Source organism: Haemorhous mexicanus, chromosome 18, assembly GCF_027477595.1.
Source record: "Haemorhous mexicanus isolate bHaeMex1 chromosome 18, bHaeMex1.pri, whole genome shotgun sequence".
Classification (NCBI taxonomy): domain Eukaryota; kingdom Metazoa; phylum Chordata; class Aves; order Passeriformes; family Fringillidae; genus Haemorhous; species Haemorhous mexicanus.
In genome coordinates this window covers 15415291-15437223 of record NC_082358.1, presented here as the reverse complement: position 1 = coordinate 15437223, position 21933 = coordinate 15415291, and the positions used below count along the sequence as shown (strand labels likewise).

At 51.2% G+C, this 21933-nt stretch overlaps 1 protein-coding gene across 1 annotated transcript in view; it reads right to left on the bottom strand.

Annotated features, from left to right (window-relative positions):
* The window catches only part of KCNB1 (potassium voltage-gated channel subfamily B member 1), a 100035-nt gene that overhangs the window by 41076 nt on the left and 37026 nt on the right, over positions 1–21933 (bottom strand). The gene's annotated exons all lie outside the window — the stretch shown is intronic.

Sequence of the window (21933 nt, the reverse complement as noted above, 5' to 3'; positions counted from 1 at the left end):
AATCAGTGTGGAGCGTATCCATGGCAACCTCATCCTTGCAGTTTGCCAACAGTTGGGGTAACTGGCCTGGAAGAGTTGCAGAAAATAAACCTGCATATTATGGGTTTTTAAAGGGAAAAATCAGGCTGCTTTTGAATTACAAGTGGCTTGTCTGTGGCTCAGCTTAGGCTGGCTTGTTTGGCACGTTGTGGGACCCCTGGTGGGTCCCTGCCAGGGGTGAACCCCCCTCCCAGAGCCCCCGTGGCTCCTGGCACACCCATGGGCTGGGCAGGGGCACAGCCTGAGCTGGGCCAGGTGAGCTGAGCCTGGGCAGGGGCACAGCCTGAGCTGGGCCAGGTGAGCTGAGCCTGGGCAGGGGCACAGCCTGAGCTGGGCCAGGTGAGCTGAGCCTGGGCAGGGGCACAGCCTGAGCTGGGCCAGGTGAGCTGAGCCTGGGCAGGGGCACAGCCTGAGCTGGGCCAGGTGAGCTGAGCCTGGGCAGGGGCACAGCCTGAGCTGGGCCAGGTGAGGTGCTGGGCTCAGCCCAGAGCTGGGCCAGGTGAGCTGCTGGGCTCAGCCCCTGCCCTGCCACAGGCACAGCCAGGCAGAGCCCCAGGGCACTGAGCAGGGTCAGGTCCAGCCACAGCTGCACTTCTGCCTTGGGGAGCTCCCAAGCAGCTGGAATGCTCCAGAATGTGGTTGGTTTGTGAAGAACGGCTGCCCCTGCTCCCCAGAAATGTCAGGGCAAGGCACAGAAATCCCCTGTGTGAGCAGCCTGTTCTGAGCAGCCCCTTGCATTACTCAGGAGCTGAGTTTTGAAAACCATACACAAAGCATTGTGGAAAGCCTCAAAGGAAAAACACATTCCAATCTGCTCTGTGCTCTGGCACAGGTGCCAGACTCTCCCTGGTTCAGAAAGGAGGATCCTATAGAAAATGAAACAATGCAATTTTTCTGTGTGGCAGCAGGATTTTCATGCAATTGCTTGAACACAGCAGCTCCTGGAAGAGTGCCTTGGCTTGCTTGGCACTTGCTGGGCCTTGGGGTCTGTGTCTGCCCCAGGGAAAGAGAAGCAGAGAAGGGCAAGGCCCTTCAGGAACCAAAGGGCTGGTTTGGTGCACATCACTGGGCTCCAGCAGGCTGCCCCTGGTGTGCTGCCTGCAAACTCAGGAGTGCTCAGGAAGGGGGAGCCCAGCAGAGCTCATCCCTGCCGAGCCCAGTCGGCTCCTGCTGCTCCAGAGCCCTGGGAAGCTCTGCTGAGCTCTGCCCAGATGCTTAATGGGCTTGATGCCTGGAGTGTGGAGCTTGAAAGCCCGGCCTGAGGCAGCATAAAACACAAATTTCCCCTCAGTGCTGGGAGGTGAGTGACTGCAGCCCATCTTTATTTTCTCTGAAGCATTATGGAAGACTGAACACTCCAAGAAAATGGCATCCATTCACAGCATGCCAAGGCCACTGGCATGCTGATAAAAGTTCTAATTGCAAGAGGGTAACTATCAATCCCTCTGACTCATGCTACAGAAGATGCTGAAATGGCACTCCTGTTTTCCTCTCTCAAGCATTCCATCACAACAATCATCCCTTTATGATAACATCCATAAAGCTCATGCAGTTCTTGATAGGCTTTCCAATTTCACTGAACAAATCCTTTCTATTTCCCTATTAAAAGTAAGGAAAAACAAACAGGGAAAGGATGAAAGATGGAAGAGAAAAAAGAGGGAGAAAATTGGGTAAAGAAGGGTTAGGAAGAGAAACAGTTTGGCTTCTGCCAACCTAAGATTTTTTACTGTTCTAAAAAATTACAACCAAATATTTATCTATTTCCCCATGTTTCACTTCCCCAAAAGCTCCCCATGCCATGTGCCCCCAGGCCAGCCTGGCTGCCCTGCCCAGCAGGGACTGGCACCATCTCCTGTCCCTCACACGGGACACAGGACACTTGTCTGCAAGCCCTGCCCAGGAGATCAGTCCTTCAGCCGTGGGGAGAATTTCCAGGATGGCTGGATAGATCCCAAAACCCAGCAAACCCAGCTCAGGGAAGTGAATTTATGGATGAATCCATTATCATATTAATCCCCTGACTACCTCCCAGACAGCAGGACTGTGCCTTGGCCCAGCCCCAGAGCTCCTGAGCCCATCCCTGCTGTCAGCAGCACTACCTTGGCCTCAGCCAGGAGCAGACAGTACAGCCTCAGGGAACAAACGTGAGCAAAATCTCATTCTCTGCTGGATCAGCCTGAACTGCAAAGCAGCAGTTGGGTTTCTGGTTTCGTGGGGTGTGTTGGCACTGGCCAGGACACAAGCTCTGTACAAGCCCTGGTCAGTGCCCGTGGCAGGGGACAGGAGCTGCTGGGTCAGGAGGGATGGGCACAGGTACCCCGTGTTGGGACACTCCTGCACGGGCAGGTGCTGGCACTGCTGCTGCACCACGGGCACAGACACGGCCACAGCACCACAGACAGGCTGGCTGTCCCCAGAACGGGGAGCCACAGCCCCTGGGGCTCTGAGTGGGACTGGGAGGAGCAGGTCATGGTCGTGGGAGGGGCAGATCCATGAGGAGCAGATCCATGATCATGGGAGGAGCAGATCCATGAGGAGCAGATCCATGATCATGGGAGGGGCAGATCCATGAGGAGCAGTTCCATGGATCCCAGGGCCCCTGCCTGCCCACGGCAGCTCAGCCCCCGGGTGGCTCCTGCTCAGTTTCCAGCAGTGCCCAGACTGGTGGTGTGTGTCTAGAAGGGGACAGAACGTGAATGCTCAGATGCTCAAAGCTGGGTGATGCTTGTTTGCTCAGTAACATGGCACACCAGGTGACTGCAGTGTTTGATGCTGTTGCATTACTCGAGGAGTTGCAAAAGCTCTCACTTGAGGAAGGGTGAGAACTATTTAAATACACATGTGCAGGTATGTTCTGCTTTTGGAGCAATGCAAACCCAGCCACCCAGGGCACAAGGGAGGTACTGCTGCTCTGTCCCTGCTCTCAGTTTGGACAGTGGCAGAACCAGGACATTTGACTTTAACTGTAATTAAATTTCAGTGGCAATGCCAGGGCCAGAGCCCAGATATGCTGTCTGCCAACACCTTGCCTCCAGACATGACCATTCTGGTTGAAATTGTCCATGCAAGAAATCTCCTCTTGCTGAAACAAGTGGGGATAGAGTGCAGTGGCCAGGACACACAATCCATGGAAAACTTTGTGCTTTTTCTACCTAGAAAACCAAAATGTGTGCCCTTCTTACCTGTGCCTTGCTACAGACCCAGCTGGGCCACCCACCCCTGGCTGTGCAGGGGCAGCAGCAAGGACCCAGCTGCTGTGTCTGGCCCCTGCTGCTGCCCACATCCCACAGATACAACTTCATCACTGCCTCTGGCAGCTGACTCAAGAAGTCTGACTTCCCAAGAAGTCTCTCACCCTTCTCCATTTCATTTCTGCTTGGTTTCTGTCCAGGTCTGCTTTGTGCAAGCCCACTGCAGCCAGGGCTGGACTGTGCCTGCCAGCTGGGCTGGGCTGGGCTGATGACCACCAGAAACACCCAAATCCTCCCAATCACCAGGCTCTGCAAAGCCCTGCTGGCCTCCAGCACCCTGCAGACCTGCAATGCCAGTCATGTCCAAGAGGTTGTTTTCCTTACCCACAACTGCCAGGAATCATTTCACAGACTTCTCTGAAGTAAATATAAACCCTGGTGGATTAGGCAGGCCTGGACACAAACCTCCCTGTCCTCCTCTGCAGAGGCACTGTCCTTCTGCTGGCAGTACAGATGTGCATGACAGGAATAAGATCAACACATTTCTGCCATGGCAGAAGGAACAGACACTTCTTTTAGGGACAAAAACAGAGGCATGTTTTCTGAGCTTCAGTCTGCCATCAGGTTGGCCAGCACAGTTGATATCAGCAGTACAGGAGGATCTGACTGGGTTAAGGAGCCCACAGAGCACATTGTGGTGCAGGACTGGGACCTGCAATGCTATTTTCAAGGCTGTGCTCCCTTCCTATTCATACATTGCTGTATCTGCAGCAGGCAAGCAGGCAAGCCACAGAGGGGAGGTTTAAAATACTCTGGACACATAGCCCCAAACAGGGGAGACTGACCTTCAGCCTATTGAGATAAGCAAATTGAATCTGCCATTCTGATAACATTATTTTCAAAAGGTAAGTTTTCCTCTGGAAGTTGCCACCCTATTAATATCTTATGTCCAGGTCTTACCTTTCATCACTTTTATTTTGCATCACCAAGTGCCATCTCTGGTGGAGACAAACTGACCATTGATCACACCATGTTGTCCAGAGGGCAAATGGCTTTATCAATGGTCTATTAATAAGGACTCCATTACTCTTCATTGCCTGCTTCCTTCTAGGCACCCTGAGACCTGGATTTCCACCTTGGCTGAGAGCAGAGTCCTCATGTTCTCAACTCCAGCTGCCTGGTCAACCCTGAGGAACCCCAGCCTCCCATCAAAGAAGTGTAATGCAATTTTACAGAAGAGCTCAGCAAGGTGCTTTTACTGTGTTGCTGTAGGGCTGCAAAAGGCAGTTATGGCTTAACTCCAAACACTCACTTTTTCATCCCTCTGATGTTGTTTGTGTCCTGGGCTGTGTGTGCAGCAGCATGTACTTGAGGGGTTTTAAAGGTGGTTTTTGCAATCATTCTTTGCAACCAGTTTCTCCTGTGGGCCAGCTGAGAACAGCTGACCTGAGGATGTCTGGAGGAAAACAGCCTGGGCATCCTCTCCCCGGTCCTCACTGTCACCAAAAGTCAAAACTCTCACAACGTCTCTAAACCCTCTTCTGCTGAAGGTCTGGCAGCTAAAGAACCATCCATTTCCTCAAAAACCAACCTCTGAAATGAATCATTTTGATAGGTGTCAGGATAACATTGTCCTGTTTTGTAGGAATTCATGTTCTGAAATGAGCTGAGCTACAAACAAAGTAAGTAGAAAGCAGAAAGATATGTGAACACAAATTTCCATAGTTGGTATGACAACAGGGATGTTTTGTTCAGATAAGACTGAAGGGCCTTGAGGGGAGAATGAAAGAACGTGTACACTTGTACACTCAAAAAAATTGCAAATCTGGAATGGCTTCCCCAAGATAGACAAGAATGTATTAATAATTTCCTTCAGAGAGAAGATAAGGCTGGCACACAGGAGAATTAACCTGAGCCTCGTCAGTTCTCCATGAGCTGAGGCCAAGCAGTGAGCAAAGCTCCAGTTACATCAGAGCTGCAGCTGGGAGGGATGGTTAGTTATTAATTGTTAATTGTATGAACACTTCCTCTGCCTTTCCTGACAAAGTTCAGTGTGTCTGAGAGATAAAGAGCCACAGCCCTTCTGAGGTTCAGCTTGGAGTGTACATGCCAGGGACCTCCAGGAATCCCCATTTCTGTGGGTGAAGCCCTGGAGGTCTGCTGTCCCTCACAGAGAGGCACAAACTGGGGGAACTCCACAGCCAAGAGTCGTGGCCACCCTGGTAAGACAGAATCTGGCCCCTGGTTTTGTCACTTCCAGGGCATTTCTGTTTCAGAGCTCCTGCAGGAACAAAGCACCAGGGCTGCCTGGAGCAGCTGCTGCCTCCCCACGTGGCCCTTGCATGATGGAGAAAACCCTATTCCCTTCCCAGGGAGCTTGTGCTGGGGGCTGTGGGGATGGTGGGTGGTGGAAAACGCCACCAGAGCAAGTCTGTGCTATTCCCAGCTGCAGCAAAACAGACATGGAACCAAATGCTGCCTTTCCTCCCCGACCTGCACAGCTTTCCAGCTGAGGCCTTCCTCCAACAGCCAGCATGGTTATAAGGTCGCTGTCCCCTCTCCCTTAAAGCCTGCTGGAGCTGCTGTGAGGCAGAGCCAGGGGTGTTTTCCCCTTTTCCCTGCAGGGAGGCAGTGGGAGGCAGCAGGGGCTGTCCCTGGGCCCAGGGGCTGAGCCTGGAGGCAGCAGCCAGGGAAGGTTATTGGAGAGATGTGGAGCATGGCCAGTGAAACAATGGCACAGCTGGGCTCAGCTTGAACCATCAGCAGCCAGTGGCAGCACTGGAAATACCTCTCCGAGGTAATTCAGTTTTCCTATGCACAGTAAAGGACAAAAGCAGATTCTGCTAAGCCTCCTCCCAAAGGCACCTCTGAAGGGGGAAGAAGGAAGGACAAGCTGCAATGGAGAGTCTGAACATTTCCCACTCTGTATCCCCTGATTTTATGCACAACAAGAAGCTAGCAATTCTCCAAACTTAACAAGTATGACTGTTTTTATCTCCAGTTTAGCAATGTCAATCAGAAAAATCTGTTTTGTGGAAACTTGTGATAGTCTGGAGAGCTGTCATTGTGTTTTCTTTGGAGCAACAGAAAAGAGAGCATGAGATAATGGACTTTGATAATGTTGAATTGTTTCAGTTTGAGGAATTATGATGCTTTGTACTAAAACTACAAAGTCATAATCCACTATAAAAAATTAAACAGCTAGTGTACCTTACACTCTTATACATTCCCATTATAGAGCTTGTATTTTCATCTGCCTCAGAAGCCAAAATGACACAAACTGAAATGATCAAATCAAAGTGAAACATTTTTACCTCAACAAAATGAAACTCCTTTGATGTTATTAAAACTAAATAAGAAAGTCAAAATGATTTGACATTTCCCATCAAAACTTGGTACTGACACACTTCTGTGAGACGTTTCTGATGTGAGGATTCAGGAGGGCCCAGCAAAGCCTCCCTTCCCCACCATGTGCTGCCTTCATCTACATCATCTTACACTTGCTCCAGAAAGAACTTACAAACTCTTGTTTAAGAAAGAATGTTATGCTTTGTAAAATTCTATATAAATTTTTGTGAGAGACCTAAGAGAGGAAGCAAGAACTGTGTATTCCATGTGATACTTTCAGTATCTGAGAAGTAACTCAATAAAGTTAGAAAAGAAGATAACACAGATCAAAAACACTAAAAGCCTTTCAGTCCAGGCCTCCCCCATACAGGCCAGTCCAGGTGGAATAAAAAGAGGAATTAGTTGTAAAAGTCATTAGTATGTGATTTTATTCCAAAATGCTCAATATTTCTAGGTCTGCCCTTCAAATTCTAGGGAGGAGAAATCTTAAACCCTGATTTTTCTGTTTTGACTTCAGGGAGCTCCTGTTTACGGAGCAGTGTCTGAGTCAGCCAGTTATTTAACTATCACAACAGAGACATCAGCTGGGACTCAGTTAAGCTGTTTCTCTACCTTTGCAACTCGAGAGTCTCCCTCTGCCTCTGGGGCTTTTCTCTCTCTGTCTGCTAAGAAACAGCCTGGCCAAAAATACTGCACTGTGCCCCTTCCAGCCAATTCCCTCACAGACGGGAGAGGGAAACTCATTTACACACGATTCTTTCCCAGAGGACAAGGATTCTTTGCCTGTCTGGAAGCAGCATGGCTGTGCCAGCCTGGACAGCCCCTGCATCCCCCTGCGTCTCCCTGCATCCCCTGGGCATCCCACTGCACCCCCTGGGCATCCCCCTGCATCCCCCTGCATCCCCTGGGCATCCCACTGCATCCCCTGGACAGCCCCTGCATCTCCCTGCGTCTCCCTGCATCCCCCTGCATCCCTCTACATCCCCTGGGCATCCCTGGGGCAGCTTTCTAAAAGGAACTGTTAAATGCTGGCTCCAAACCATTAATGGGAACTGAAACAAATTCATTGCACAGCTTGGGATAAGGTCTGAAGAGATTCTCTTGCCATTTCCATGGGACCAAGGGGGACTGACTGTGCTGCAGTCAACAGAAACAGGGGAGAGCAAATAGATGTAAGAGTGAGGTCAGAGCCAGCCTTCAAATCGTTAAATAGCAAACCATGCTGGCTTCATTATTTCATTTAATGACACATGAACTATGGAGGTGTGGGAGTAGAAAATTAATATCTGGAAAAGCCAAGACTCGGATGAAAACATTTTATCAGACAAAGATCCTTTTCCTTTCTTTAAAAAGGCTAAAAAAAGAAGAGGGAAATATCCAGAATAATTAGCCCAAATTAACACCATTAATCCTGAGCAGAAAAAGACACTTGTTCTTCCTGGATCCCTGGAGTGGGATGAGAACATTTTATCCTCTGCAGTTTTGTGATCTCCCTTGTTTACTTGTTGCACATTGGATGCTCCTCTTCCAACAAGCAGCAGCCATTGCCAGTCCTTCAGCAGAGCCCAGCCTCAGTGCTCAGCTCATATTCATCACTGCTTCAGAGCCAAATGCTGAAAATAATCTACCACTCGAACTTACTATTATCTGGACTGCCAAAGCCACCTGCTCTTGCTGCCTACCTCCCCCTTTCAAAGGAAACACGCTGTTTCTCCCAGCCTTGGGTCTCCTCTCACACACTGCTGGGAGCAGGACAGCTCTGAAGCCAGTGGAGCTGCAGAGATGTGAGCTTGAGGCATGTGAGAGGCATTTGCTGCTGTTGTGTTGTCTCTGTTGCCATAACTCCTCCCAGCCCCTCAACCAAACACGTGCTCCAGTTGTGCTGGGAGCTGTACAACATGTAATCCTTGCAGCACTTGGACTCAAAACAAGCCTGTTGTGTTTTCTCTCTGGTCAGGAGCCACCTGGGCTGATGCAGCTCAGGAGCAGCTGCAGTGCTGGGGCAGAGCCTGGAGCCCCAGGTCCAGATCCCTGTGAGGGCCAGCGCAGCATCAGCACCAGGGTCACGCCACCCCCTGCCCTCCTGCCACTGCTCTGCTCCCTGCACCCTTCAGATGATGTTCCTTCCACCAGCTGGTGCCTGTGCCAGCTCTCCTGGCGTTTGGGAACAGCCTTGGAGGGTACTGCCAAGGAGCCAGCTCCAGATCTGCCCTTCACAATCAGCAGCAGCAGCAGGAGGGAGCAGCCCTGGCCTGGCGCTTCCCCCAGGGCTCTGCAGCATCTTCAGTGCTTTTGTTATCCACATTACCCACACTGAAGACAAGCCTAAGCCATGCTGTGGTCCCCATGGAAACAGGTCCAAAGAGCTCTGGCTGACTATTAATCAAGGTATATAAATGCCCTTTCTCTTCCAAAGGTCCTGAGGAAATGTGTCCTGTCAGAAGCCCCGGGAGCAGAGGGACGTGTGGCAGGACACACACCTGGGACAGCAGAGCTGGGGCTGGCATGGGATTTTACCTGCTTTACCTGAAGGAAAATGGAAAGGAGGAAACCTGTTCCAATCTTTAGCAGGTTTCCACCCTTTTTATCCCACACTTGAATTGCTTAGAGACGTGGAGTCCCACTTTGTGTCCTTGGTCTCGGTGCTTGAAGGCCAGTGGTGGCATTTTCATGGATGGTATTTGGGATGACAAACTGTTTGCAAGCAGAGGTGAATCATTTCCCTAAGGACAGCCTCACACTTGTCTTTGGGAGAAGAAAATGTTCTGCCTTTGGCCTTGAGAGTCTTTTAGCACGTCCCAGGCCCACCCCCGTGGGTCACACACGGAGCGGTCCCTGCTCAGCTGCAGCCAGCACAGAGCAAACACAAAGCTCAGCACCACGGACCAGGGGCTCTGGGGCACGTGTGAGACACCTGACTGCACAGCCCAGAAGGGCCTCTGGAAAGCTCAGACCCCCTTTCCTTGGGAGCAGACGACAGCCACTAAGGAACTGTGCTGGCAGGAAACGTGTGCCCTGTCCCTCACCCTTGCCTGGTTCACAGACTAAATTTGCACTGGAGAGTGATGGAAAATTTACGTCTATAACAGAAAATAAAAATAAAAATCATAAAAGCAGGATAATCTAAATTTCCGATCTCTGTAGTTTCAAAATATTGTTGCAATATAAAAAGGTTAATTTTTAATATTAATTTTTAGCATTAATTAGCTGAAGTTTTCTTGTGAAAGCTGCTTTGAATCACGCATCAGAAAATCATTTCAAAGCTTCTCTTAAACTCCTGCTTTAAATTTGTTTCAAAGAAGGGAGCCCTGCAAACTGTCATTTTCCTGTATCAGCTTCAGCTTCAACAGTCATCTTCCAACAAAAATATTTAGCCAGAAAGTTCCCAAACAGCATTTCTACAGCATCACATTGTTCCTAGATCTTAAAATAGGAGACTTAGGGTTATCAATCCCAAAGTCTTGGTCGTAAACACATTTTTTCTTAAAGGGAAAGCAGAGCTGTGAGCACTTTCACCAGCAGGCCTGGCTTCCCAGCTGGTCCTGATGGCCCCTGGGTGCCTGCTCCAGAGGAGTGCTCCAGGATGGGAATGGCAGGGCCCGACACCAGTGGAGACAGAGCTGGGGGCCCTCGGCCATTCCCTCCGCCTTCAGCCCGGTGTCTTGGCAGAGCTGAGCTTCCTCTGCAGGCCTGGCAGCCTCAATTCCCTGAGCAGAGCACTCCTTGTGTCCCCCATGCTCTGGGCCTGGGACCCCTGGCATCCCTCTCGCCTGCTCTTCTAAAAATGAAAGCTGCAGAGTTGCCCTCTCCACTGCCCCTGCTCTTTCTCCCTTAACATACAGGGTGCCCTGAGGAGTGAAAAGAGAAATTCCTCCTTCCCTCCACCTCTTCGATGACAAGGCTGACGAGGTGCCACACAGCACACAGAGCCAGGACACAGAACCAGGACACAGGACCAGGACACAGAACCAGCACACAGAGCCAGCACACAGAGCCAGAACACAGAACCAGGATACAGGACCAGCACACAGAGCCAGCACACAGGACCAGGACACAGGACCAGGACACAGAGCCAGCACAGCCACAGAACCAGCACACAGAGCCAGCACACAGAGCCAGCACACAGAGCCAGCACACAGAGCCAGCACACAGAACCAGCACATAGAACCAGCACAGCCACAGAACCAGCACACAGAACCTTAGGACACAGAACCAGCACACAGAGCCAGCACACAGAACCAGCACATAGAACCAGCACACAGAGCCAGCACACAGAACCAGGACACAGAACCAGCACACAGAGCCAGCACAGCCACAGAACCAGCACAGCCACGAGCAGTGCTGGAGCAGACCTGCAGCGAGCCTGGGCAATGGACAGGGGAGGTTTCAGTGCTCAGTCCCCACGGGGGCACAGGACAGTGGGCAGAGGAGCAGGAGCAGCTGGGCAGCCCTGAGGCACTGTGTGCTCCCTGCCCTGGCAGCAGAGCAGGGCCCTGAGCTGCCTGGACCCGCAGTGGGGTCTCACCGTGAGCTCAGCCCAGCTCCCCTGTGGCTCTGGGCTCCTCACCACGAGCCAGAATGGCACAAGATGACAAAGGCACTGATCACCTTCCCCCCCGGGAGTTCCACAAGCTTTAAATGTCTAAAGCCAACACAAACAGAGCAGCAATCATGTACTGGAAGTTTCCTTTTCTGTCTTGCACTAAACAAAAGCCTTTTTTCTTTCTGTCTCTGTTGGAAGACTCGGGATCTCCGGGCTGTGCTGGAGGGAGCTGCAGCCCTCCACCCACAGCAGGCCATGGCACTGGGGCTGTGGTGGCACTGGGGCTGTGGTGGCACTGGGGGCTGGCACTGGGGCTGCGGTGGCACTGGGGCTGTGGTGGCACTGGGGCTGTGGTGGCACTGGGGCTGTGGTGGCACTGGGGGCTGTGGTGGCACTGGGGCTGTGGTGGCACTGGGGGCTGTGGTGGCACTGGGGCTGTGGTGGCACTGGGGGCTGTGGTGGCACTGGGGGCTGGCACTGGGGCTGTGGTGGCACTGGGGCTGTGGTGGCACTGGGGCTGTGGTGGCACTGGGGGCTGTGGTGGCACTGGGGCTGTGGTGGCACTGGGGGCTGTGGTGGCACTGGGGCTGTGGTGGCACTGGGGGCTGTGGTGGCACTGGGGCTGTGGTGGCACTGGGGCTGTGGTGGCACTGGGGGCTGTGGTGGCACTGGGGCTGTGGTGGCACTGGGGGCTGGCACTGGGGCTGTGGTGGCACTGGGGCTGTGGTGGCTCTGGGGGCTGTGGTGGCACAGGGGTTGTGGTGGCACTGGGGTTGTGGTGGCACTGGGGCTGTGGTGGCACTGGGGGCTGGCACTGGGGCTGTGGTGGCACTGGGGCTGTGGTGGCACTGGGGGCTGTGGTGGCACTGGGGGCTGGCACTGGGGTTGTGGTGGCTCTGGGGGCTGTGGTGGCACTGGGGTTGTGGTGGCACTGGGGCTGTGGTGGCACTGGGGCTGTGGTGGCACTGGGGTTGTGGTGGCACTGGGGCTGTGGTGGCACTGGGGGCTGGCACTGGGGGCTGTGGTGGCACTGGGGCTGTGGTGGCACTGGGGGCTGTGGTGGCACTGGGGGCTGGCACTGGGGCTGGCACTGGGGGCTGCACAAAGAATGGGGCTGGGGCTTGATCCAGAAAAGCTTTTCTCCAAGTCTTCCCAGATACAAGAGTGTCTCCACCGAGTCATCACACATTCTTTGAGCAATGACACTGACAATAAGACCACGACAAATGAGAATGAAAATCAGCCAGTTCTAAAGAGTTACACGTTCCCTCACTGAGTTCAGACACGGCTGCTCAGAGCACACACACACAGATCCTGTTCCCATCCTCCAGGCAAACTCAAACAGGAACTGCTTGCCCTCTGACAAGTGACTCTGTTTTGCACAGTTTCCAGGTAAAGTCTCAGTGAGAGGCATTTTTACACAGAAAAAACAAGGCCCATCATCTTCTGTGCCACAGACAGAAAGCTGGGTGGTTTTGTGAGCACAAGATCGGGGTCAGAACAGGTCTGAGTTTTCTGTTTCCAGTCACAAGCTTTACAAAATAACTCTGTGCCAGCAGCTCCCACAACCTTTGCCTGGAAAGGGCAGTGACCTCCTGGCCAGCCAAAAAAGGAAAATAACCAAGGTCCTTCTGACCTCTTTCCTTTCTTGTAGAAGAGGAACGGCTGGGAGAGGAGATGGACCCACAGTGACCGGGGGACATCTAGGATGCCCTGTTACCCTCCTTCCAAATGGCTCCTGGGTTCTGCCAGGCTCCAGCTCTTCACAGCAGCTTCAGCACAAAGCAAAACACAGGAGCTAATCCTCAGAGGCAGCAGCTGAAATAACCGGAGGTCAGGCAGCCAGATCCTGCTGGGTACGTTTGAGTCTTTCAGAGAATTATGAAGGTTTTCACAGAAAGAAAAGGTTATGTTTGAGCTCCTGTCTTTGCTCAGAATTGAGGTGTGCTGGTCCCTCCTCTGCTCTGCCCTGGAGGGAGCCGCAGTTGAGCACATACCCCAAGAAACAACGAAATATTTGGATACTTAATTCCTAGTTGGACTAATAGATACAGGCTGTTAGGCATTTGCATAGGAATTAGGGCCATTAGAGCCTTTCAAAACGGGACTTCAAATTTGTTTTATCCTTACTGAACCAGAAAGCCTCTGGCATCATCATGAGAACAAATCCCACAGGGGCTGGCTATTTTCCACATCACTGCCTTATCCCTTGGGCATTAACACTTTTGAAAATTCATGGGAAAACACACACATGCGACTGCTTTGGGCAAAAATTCCTGGCCTTGCAGAAAATACAGTGGTGAGTGATGATCTCAACATAAAATTAATGACCTGAGAATATTTTCTACTTTTCTTGTCATAATGATGAATTTGTGGAACTAATAAAGACAGTGGATAAATGGTTAATGTTCCCTTGCAGATGGTCACAGTTTATTACTATTATTACTATATTATTATCATAATGATTCAGAGACTGGCAGGGAGAACCCGACCAGCAGTGCAAAATGCCTTGGAGGTGAATGTCACTTTTAGCTCCTCCAGAACTGTCCCTTCTTTAGAGCTCTCTAACAGTAACTGCTGCACAAGAGCCTCTCCAAAAATTTATCCCTATCATTTGCCTGTGTTTCCTCAAGGAAACAAAACCAGGAATTTCTGCAGACAGGTTCCTTTCTGAGCTGGCACAGGCCCACAGGCTCTTGCCAGGGCACACTGGCAAGGTGTGGTGCTGCTTTTCAACCCTATACAACTGGAAGGAAGAGCCTTTTGTGACCCATCAGAACTCTAAATGGGAGGCAGAACTGAAATGTTTCATAGCAGCAAAGTTTCCTGGACTTGACTTCTAGCTGAGGAGCCTTCCGGAGCACAGCTCAGCTGTCCTTCCCAAAATACAACGTGTACTGAGCACTCTCTGCTGCATCTGAACAGCTTTACTGCTCCACTTTTCTCTTCAAAACCATGCATATTCTATGGTTGTTTTTCTTTAAATAGTCTGGTCCAGCCTGGCAGGAATGAAAGGCACAGAGGAACAGGCCAGTTCTCTGCTCATCTTTTTGCTGTGCATAATGATGGATGTGGTCCAATCTCCCACTGAGCAAGTGGGAATCTTTCAGGTTAGGAAGAACCAGGCCCAGGATCTGAGTTTCACACCTGAGGGAACTGCTGCACAGAACAACTTTTCTCCTGAATCAAGCCTTGATCTTGAGTCTCTCAGATCAAGGCCTGGCCGACAGCATCTCCTTCCCTGCTTTGTCCTGTTCCCCCACCAGCTTTGCTTACTCAACTTTGAGCAAACTGAGACAAGTTCAGCCAAAAGAGTTGCATTGGGAAGGCTCTGTGTATTCCCAACCAGCAGAGAGGAGTGATTTCCATTGCTGCTGACAGCCAGGAGAGCACAGGGGAGCTGAGACTGCCAGCAGCTGAGAGCAGCAGGGCCCAGGAGAGCCACGAGTGCCAGAGATGGGCTGGAGCTGATCTCCTGATCCCAAACCAGCACAGCAAGCACATCCAGGGAAGGGCTCTCTGACACCACAGCCTTATCTCCTCCTGCTCCATTGCTGTCCCAGTGAACCCAAATGGTTTTGCTGGGACACCTCTGTGCTGGAGAAGTGCTGCCTGTGTCCCAGCCAGCTGCCCACGGACCTGCCCTGCACCACCTACCCATGCCATGGATGTGCTGGCTGTACTGTCCCCAGGACACTGCTTGTTACACAAAGCAAGAAATAAAATGCAAAACAAAATAAAACAAAGCTGATTTTCATTACTCCAGAGATTTTAATTTGGTGGGACTGCCTCCTACTACTGACCATAAAATGTTACACTGAAATCAAATGATGTTACAGGAGCATGTTGCAGAGTAAGAGCATGGGATTAAAAGCCAGCTGTAATTTTAGCAGTCTTGTCTGTGACTCCTCAGACTCTGGATGAGGATGATGAGCATGTTTTACAGACATGCTTTTACAGGCTATAATTTATAGCCTGAAGCACTATTGTCTTTGTCTGCAAAGAGCAGTTCTGTTTCCCAGTGAGCAAACAGCTCTCCAGAAGGCACACAAGTCCTCCAGAGAGAGGCAAAGGCAACGAAATGTTTAGGCAGAATAAAGAATTTACTGCTGGACCAACAGAAACTATATATAACCTCTTTTGCCAGTGACCTTCCCTAACAACACCAGCGAGAGACTCTAGCCTGACAAGGAGGCACAGCGATCTGCAGTCTGCTGCTTGATGTGCAGCGTGCCAGGGGACAGCAGGCTCCCTTTCCCAGTAGAGAGGGACGTGTTCTGGGCCAGCACCAGCTCCGAGCTGCCCTGCAGGGCAGCAGCACTCTGGGCAGTCACCCTCACTGCCCTCAGCCAGCTGAAACAGCCCCTGGCACAGCTGCAGAGCTGCTGCCCTCCTCCTCCTCCCCCTTTGCCCCAGGACATCCTTCAGCCGTGGAGAGCTCGCTGTTTCCCACACGAGTCTTAGGGGACAAGGTGGAGGCCAGTCTGTCACACAGGCTGTGACCCTGGGGTGACAGAGCTGCCCTAAGGGATCCTTGCTGGGGTTCTAAGAGACAGCACTGAGCGGCAGCACTGAAAGAAAACCGAATTTTGCAGGAGCAAACCCAACCTCTTGTGCTCCCCAGTAAAAATGGATTTGTTGCACATCAGTTATCCAGCACTAATCAGCCATCTGAGCTCTAACTAATAAAGAGGGGAAAAATGTTCATTTCAAACATGCCTGTTTCCCAAAAATGTACCCAATTTATGCACATTTAATTACTGCAGTTGCAGAATAAAATAGCCTTTGCCTGCATGTTCCCAGTAATTGCACATGGTCATTAGCATAGTCTATGCATTAAAGAACATCTTAACATTTAGTGGTAAAAATAGTATCAGCTCTGTAGATGGTATAAATGAATGGCTCTAAAGTTCTCACAGTTTACTTCCAGTAAGGTTTGCTCTGTAATTTTTAACCAATCAACATATTTTTGGTCGACAAATGTGAGCTGATATGGATCATGTTGCCTTGTGAGGCTGAAAATAGATTTTGCAAATATGTTTCAGGCTGCGGAGGTGGCTCATGCAGGAGAAGCAAAAGACGAGGAGAGAAAAGATGGACACGTTTTGGATCCTGAGGCTGGATTGGAGTCTGTCTCATCTGTCTGTGCTCATTAATCAGCCCAGAAAGGAAACACTGATCCTTTTCACAGAGAATGCCCTGGGAGTGACAGCACTTCCCCAGCCTGGAGAGGACAGGGCAGAACCACAGCAGGACACAGCACCTCGTGTGTCCCCCTGTGCCACACACCCCAGGGAAAAGAGCAGGATCAGTGCTCAGCTTCCACGTTCTGGTGGAGCCTGCAGGATTCACCAAGTTGCATTGACTTTAAAAAAAAAAAAGAAGTCTAGAGACTTGTAGGGTGAAATAGATTTTGACAGAAGTGCTTTTTCCTTTCCGCTCCTATTCTGCACATATAAAAAATGCAGAGAAGGGCATTGTTGAGGTTACACACACAAAAAACAGGCTTAGTCAGACTTTCTGCAGTCTGGGTCAGCACAATCCTTGCCCCCAGTCTGGCTTGGGGCACTGGGTGTGGAGAGGCTGGGATGTCTGTGGGCATGAAGAGGGTGAGGATGCAGAGCCCAAACGCAGCCCCTGCCAGCACACAGCTCAGCTGAACCCCACAGCTCAGAAAATCTGGTGTTTAAGGCACCCATATCTCAAACCTTTTGCTCTTAAAATTTAAGATTCACAGCAGCCCTAATATTTGCTGAACCCACATAGAAACTGGAAGTTTGATTCGGTTTTAGTTGGAAGACAGTTTTATAATGTAAAAATAAATCTCTATTACTGCTTAATATTTTGTCATACTCCCAACTTTTTGTTTCTTCTAAAGAAAAAAAGACACTTCATTGACTTGCTCGTTCATTTCAGGAAAAACAATATTTGAGAACTCTGAAATATATTCAGGAGGAACTTATATGAAGATCTGTAACAGCTGGAGTGGAACTATCACTCGTTCAAAACTAAAATTTGCTACAACTGTATGATTTTATGTCTGGCAAAATATAGTAAAATCATTGCATAATAAATTACTTACAACTGACCTATTTTTATTTAGAGCAAGCAGAGAAAAAAATATCTGCAAATGAGCTGGAGGAGGAGGAGGGGCTCAGAGAGCATCGGCAGGAGCTCCAGGGAGCAAAGCCCATTGAAGAAGAGATACAAGGAGAAGTCAGTCTGTGTCTCTGGGATGGAGACAGCCCTCACTCTTGCAAGAAAGAGGACAGGAACCCGAGGATCCAGCTGGACAGAATGAGCATGAAAAGTACCTAATTGAGCATGATTTGCATGGCTGTCTTCCCCACAGCTTTGATTTGGTAAAATTTCAGTGGATGGCTCCCAGCTCCTGGTCCATGCAGCCATAAGGGAAAAGGCAATTTCATGGGGCTGCAAGACTGTGCACAAAGAACTCCCAAAAAGGGCCTGGCCCTTGGCAGGACACAGGATGAAGAAGGAGGGAGCTGCTGGTGAAGCCAAGGCAGCTCAATGCCTTGAGTCAGGCTCCAGGTGCCCAGGGAAGGGCTGGAGAGTGCCCGGGGCAGCCACCCTGGCAGCTGCTCCTCTGGCCTGGGAGCTGCCTCCTGTGCCAAACTGGGAGGTCACAGGGGTCTCAGCTTCGAAGAGACCCCAAGAGAGCAGACAGCTTGCACTGAAGTCCCCAGTGCATTTGTGCACAGCTGCTGCAGAGCAATGTGTTTATTTTCCTAGGGTTTGATAGATTAGTTATAAAGTACCCACCCAATTTGCCACTGAAATGATGCAGAGGCAAGTGAGCTGAAATAGGTCCTGGAGTTGTCTGCTGGTGACACCCATGAATGTTTCTAAGCTTTATGATCTTAACCAACACACACTGTTCTGTGCCTAAGGACATTGACACAGCGAATCACGTTCTCAAAGAAAGCAGCAATTTTCTGCCTTTCTCCTGTTACTCAAACTAATGCAGACACTAAATGAACTTCTGTCAAACACCTCAAAATACCTGTTACATACCAGCACCCACCGCTGCCTTTTAGCTTGGCTCTTCTCAAAAATCAAAGGTGTAGTCAATTCCATTAAAGCTGAGGGAAAATACCCAGTTTGAAGACTGGTGTTACATCCTTTGTCCTTAGTCTGCCAATGTGATAGGAACAGACACGATAGGAGAGGAGCAGAAGAAATATATTCTGATGGGAAATGCTCTTTTTCAAATAGTGAAATTCTCCAAGTTAAATTGTATCCAAACACTGTCCATTGAAAAAACCCATCTGTTTTATGGCTGCAGCTCGTTCCTCCCATGCCCTCAATTCTGTTTATGAATGCTTTTTAGAAAACCCTTTTCCCCACTAAAGCAATGTAGTGCTGAATGTTTTTCTGGGTGACGATGGAAATGCATAAAGGGGGAAGGAGGGAAAGCAGGGAATGGCATTTCCCTTTCCACACTGCCCTGTGTGCTCTGGGGAGCTGGGGGTCACGCCAGGGCAGAGCAGGCAGCAAACCTGCACAGCAAGAGCAGGGACACAGCACGAGCTGCTGTATCTGATGGAGATGACACAGGGTGTCACAGAAGTGCTGTCTCCAACAGACAGGGACAGGGAATGACAAGAGACACTTCCCAGCTGTCTGGGCTGAGGTTTGCAGGCACAGCCACTCGAGCATTGCAGGGGCAGAAGCTCTTCCTCAGGTCTCATACAGAGCACGTATCCTTCTATTAATGGCAAAACCGCCCCAGAATTAGACATATTCTTCTCTGGAGCTTCTTTCTGCTCCTGTGTATTTATAGCCTTTTTCAATCAGGGTAACGTGGCTGACAAAGAAGGATTGATTTGATTAGCATGTAAATAAAGCCTCATTGCTGCTCCTAGCTTGTCTGTCACAGTTATGTTTTGATAGGATTTCTGTCTGCCTTTTCTATTTGCATCTGCTTCTTAGAACCTTAGAACCATTTAGGGTGGAAAAGTCCAATTATTAACCCAGCACTGTCAAGGCCACCTCTAACCCATGTCCCCATGTGTCACATCTACACAGCTATCAAACCCCTCCAGGGATGGGCACTCCACCACTGCTCTGGGCCTCGTTTGAGGCGTCCTGAGCCTGTGTTTTGGGAAGGGTTCAGGTCTCTGGGAACAAAGGTCCTATTCTGAGATTTGGCACTTGCTCCCGACCCAGCTGCAGGAGCAGGATCCCATCAAGGCCATCCTGCAACTCCCTCCTCATGAGGGACAGTGAATACTGGGATACCAGTATCTCATTTTTCAAGCAGAAGGGTTCTGAACAGCTTATGGGGGAAAGAAAGAATTCAAGTACATTCCACTGAATGCTGGGAGCAGAGCAAAAGGAGCCTCAGATGGAGAGGTTCCAGACTGCATGGTTCCAGCAATGGTTAAATACCTGTGCCCCACAATTAAACAAACAAATAAATCCCCTTTCCAAATAAATTCTACCACACCCCTGCCACTTCCAGAGCTGGGGCGGTTTTGAGTGACTATAGTGAGGAAGGATAAATCTGCAGAATTTTCTAACAGTAAGAGCTCCAGGACTGAATCCTGACAGGGAAAGATGGTTCACAATAACCTGTTAACAGGAGACAGAATGCCAATAAATGGAAGTGGCAGAAATCCACAATACAAAGCAGCAGACTGTGAGCTAAAACTGATCATCAGATAAACTGCTATTACCAACACAGGACTTAAAAATAAATACAAAAATTGTCTTGCAAAACTATCAGCAGAGATGCTAAGCAAAGGATGGGGTGTGTCTCCACGGGCACATCTGTGCCCATGCACACAAGGATGGGCTCCCTGGAATCAGATGTGCAGTCAGCTGCTAGAGCAATGGGACAGAGCAGGAAAAACAGAACTTCTGATTCAAACTGAAAGGAAGAAATCACGTGCTTGAGGTTTACCCAGAACAGCATTGCAGAAAGGTTTTGTTAAAGCCGTGCCACATCAGTTTGTTTCCAAAGCTGGAGCAGCCAAGGGAATAAACATGCTGAAGCTTCACACTGCTCGCTCTGCAAACACAGTGGAAAGGGCTCATCTCATGTGAGGAAGGAAGAGAAGCGCAAAGTTTAACCAGTGTCTCTCTAAAACAGATCCAACAATCTGTGCTTTCAGACGGAGTATTATTCTTCAAAAGCTACTCCTTTACAATCCCTGAGGAAGCCCAGGGGAGGCCCCAGCACCTGGGGCACTGCTGGCCCTTCTTGCCAGGCTCCCCAGGTGACCTTGGCAAAGCCACGGCTGGGTACCTGATCCCCCTTCCTGAGATGGGATGAAGGCATTTCTGCAGGTAGCCTGCTCCATCACAGACTGCAGAGACCATGCTGAGGGCAGGGACCAGGGACCAAGGAGCCAGCCCAGCTCTTCCATGCCTGCACTTGCTTAACAACCTCCCATGTAACGTCCGGGGAAGGGATTCATTATTATCAGCCCAGCAAAGAAAGCACCTCAGAAGCACTCAGTCACTTTTGTGCCCCCTCCGGGCTGTGGAAATTGACAGGATGTTCATTTGTGACCAGAGGCAGAGCGTTGCCAGTGGGGCTGCTCCCTGCCCAGCGCAGGATGCAGGAGCTGTGCCTTGGCTCCTGCTGCGGGGTTAGTGCTCCAGCCATGGCAGGACTCAGCACAGAGGCTCTGCAGCTCAAGCCCTTAGAAACTCTGCATGTCGACAAATTTTATTATGAGATAAATCACAATATATCCGATTAATCTCCCTGCTTGTGGCAGCAGGGTTAGACTGCAGGCTGACAGCCTGCATGCTTGGATTATATTATCCAAAGGAAGCACCAGCCAAAGACTGCCTAATGTCATTTTCCCTCATTAGGAGGTTATTAGTGATTGCACTCGCAGTGCTGCGCTGCATCCCGGCGCTCGGCAGCATTTCGGGGCATGGCATTTTCCACTCTCATTCAGAGGGAGAGGGAAGTGATAAAAGTTCACCGTCATGAATGCCTGGGCAGGGAAGTGTTCATCCCTGCCTGGCTCCCGCGGTCCCTGACTCGGGGTTCTGTGGCCATCGAGTGTCAGAGCACGAGCAGGACACGATCACCAAGGATGTGCCTGGGCTGGGCTGGGGGACTGAACCCCCCACGGCCCTAAGGCTGGAACAGCCTCGAGAGTGTAGGGGCTCTCCTGTGGGAGCAGGTGTGAGCCCCGCACCTGCACGCCTCACACAGGCTGTGCCCGGCTGTGCCCGGCTGTGTCGGGCTGTGTCCCCTCCGCTCCACCCGGCACGGCTCTGGCGCAGCCCGGCACGGCCTGGCACGGCTCTGGCACAGCCCTGGCACAACCCGGCACGGCTCTGGCACAGCTCTGGCACGGCTCTGGCACAGCCCGGCACAGCCCGGCACGGCTCTGGCGCAGCCCGGCACAGACCAGCACGACTCTGGCACAGCCCGGCACAGCCTGGCACGGCTCTGGCGCAGCCCGGCACGGCCCGGCACGGCTCTGGCACAGCCTGGCACAGCCTGGCACGGCTCTGGCACAGCCCTGGCACAACCCGGCACGGCTCTGGCACGGCTCTGGCACAGCCCGGCACGGCTCTGGCACGGCTCTGGCACGGCTCTGGCACAGCCCAGCACAGCCCAGCACGGCTCTGGCACAGCCCGGCACGGCTCTGGTACAGTCCAGCACAGCCCGGCACGGCTCTGGCACAGCTCTGGCACGGCTCTGGCACAGCCCGGCACAGCTCTGGCACAGCCCGGCACAGCCCGGCACGGCCCCGGGAGCAGCTGCGGCCGGGCCCGACAGAGCCGCGTGGGCAGAGAGCCACAATTGCCAGCCACAGGAA